Source organism: Chrysochloris asiatica, unplaced genomic scaffold, assembly GCF_000296735.1.
Source record: "Chrysochloris asiatica unplaced genomic scaffold, ChrAsi1.0 scaffold00062, whole genome shotgun sequence".
In the NCBI taxonomy this organism is placed as follows: domain Eukaryota; kingdom Metazoa; phylum Chordata; class Mammalia; order Afrosoricida; family Chrysochloridae; genus Chrysochloris; species Chrysochloris asiatica.
In genome coordinates, this window is record NW_006408580.1 from 3,072,175 (window position 1) to 3,073,670 (window position 1,496).

Below are 1,496 nucleotides of genomic sequence, written 5' to 3' on the forward strand. Positions count from 1 at the left end.
ACAAAGCAAAACTGACAAAGTGTATTGTCCACATTTGCTCCAAGGTTCCCGCAGCATTTTCTCGTGGTGTTTCTGCTCCCCGTTTGGTCTTGCCATTTGGTCTCACCCAAGATGTCGGCTCTGGGCCTCCCAGCCTGGCAGATTTAAAAGTACATGATTTCTTACTTCAGCTTCAAGTACCACTAGCTATAAGCCTTCAAACTTTTAAAATATTCCTAGCTATGTGGTTCCAAGTTTTGGAGCTCTGCCCTGGATTTGCTTAGCCTGGTATTCTGTGGTATGGCTGATGGCGAACTTCATTGCACCTCCACCCTAGCTGCCATCAAGCCCTAAGCACCTTTTTATTTTTCTGTGTGGTTAGCTCCAAATCTTTGACCAACCATGAGCTCTCAGAATTATTCTACTAAAGCTGAGGCTGGCGTCAACCATCTAGTCAGTCTTCATCTGCTGGCCTTTTACACCTACCTCTCTCTGGGCATCTATTTAGATTGTGACGATGTAACCTTAGAAGGCGTGGGACACTTCTTCCATGAGTTGGTGAAGGAGAAGCACATGAGTGCCAAGCGTCTCTTGAAACTGTAAAACCAGTGTGCAGACGCACTGTCTTCCAGGATGTGCAGAAGTCATCCCAAGATATGAGTGGGGAAGAATGCTGGATGCCATGGAAGCTGCCCTGGCCCCGGAGAAGAACCTGAACCAGTTCCTTCTGGATATGCTACCTATACAGACCCACACATCTGTGAATTTCTGGAGAACTATTTCCTCAATGAAGAAGTGAAAATTCTTAAGAAGATGACCAATCTACATAGGCTGTCAGGTGGGGCTGGGGGAATATCTCTTTGAGAGGCTCACCCTCAAGCATGGCTAGGAGTCTGAGAAGACTGGCAATCTGTGAAGGGCCTTGAGCCTTTCCAGGCCCTCTTCAGACCTTCTGCTTGAACCTTGCCCTCTAACCACAGAGGGAGCATCGCCATAACCCTGGAGCCCCTGTCTCCCAAGCTGTAGACCAAATGAAAACAGTAAAACTTCCTTTCACAGGAAAAAAAAAAATTTCAACTTGCATGTGATATTAATGATCTTATTCAATATTTTCCACTTTTTGTTGCATCACTGTTCTTTCAAATGGGCACAAATATGAATCTCTGCCAGTCAGTTGACCTGTCCTCCAAATTTCGTGGCATAGATGAGTGAGTGCTTCCAGCAATGCATCCATTTCTTGAACCTCACAATTGGTATTCCATCAATTCCTGTAGCCTTGTTTTTCAGCACTACCATCAGTGCATATTAGATTTCTTCATTTAATACCATCACTTTTTTTTTTTTTTAAGGTTTTTATTGTGGATTGAGTGAAAGTTTTCAGGGCACATCATCAGTTTCACATTCAAACATTCATATACCTTGTTTCATTACATTGATTATAATTCCCTCCACATACCAACAGTTAACAGAGTTTCTCTCTATCCTCTTTAGCTTTTTGGGGGGGGGCGGAAACTTTG

The 1,496-nt window shown here is 43.8% G+C and overlaps 1 pseudogene; it reads left to right on the top strand.

Moving 5' to 3' along the window:
• Positions 1–381: 381 nt before the first annotated feature.
• Positions 382–868, top strand: LOC102839335 (annotated as a pseudogene).
• The last annotated feature ends 628 nt before the right edge of the window (positions 869–1,496 follow it).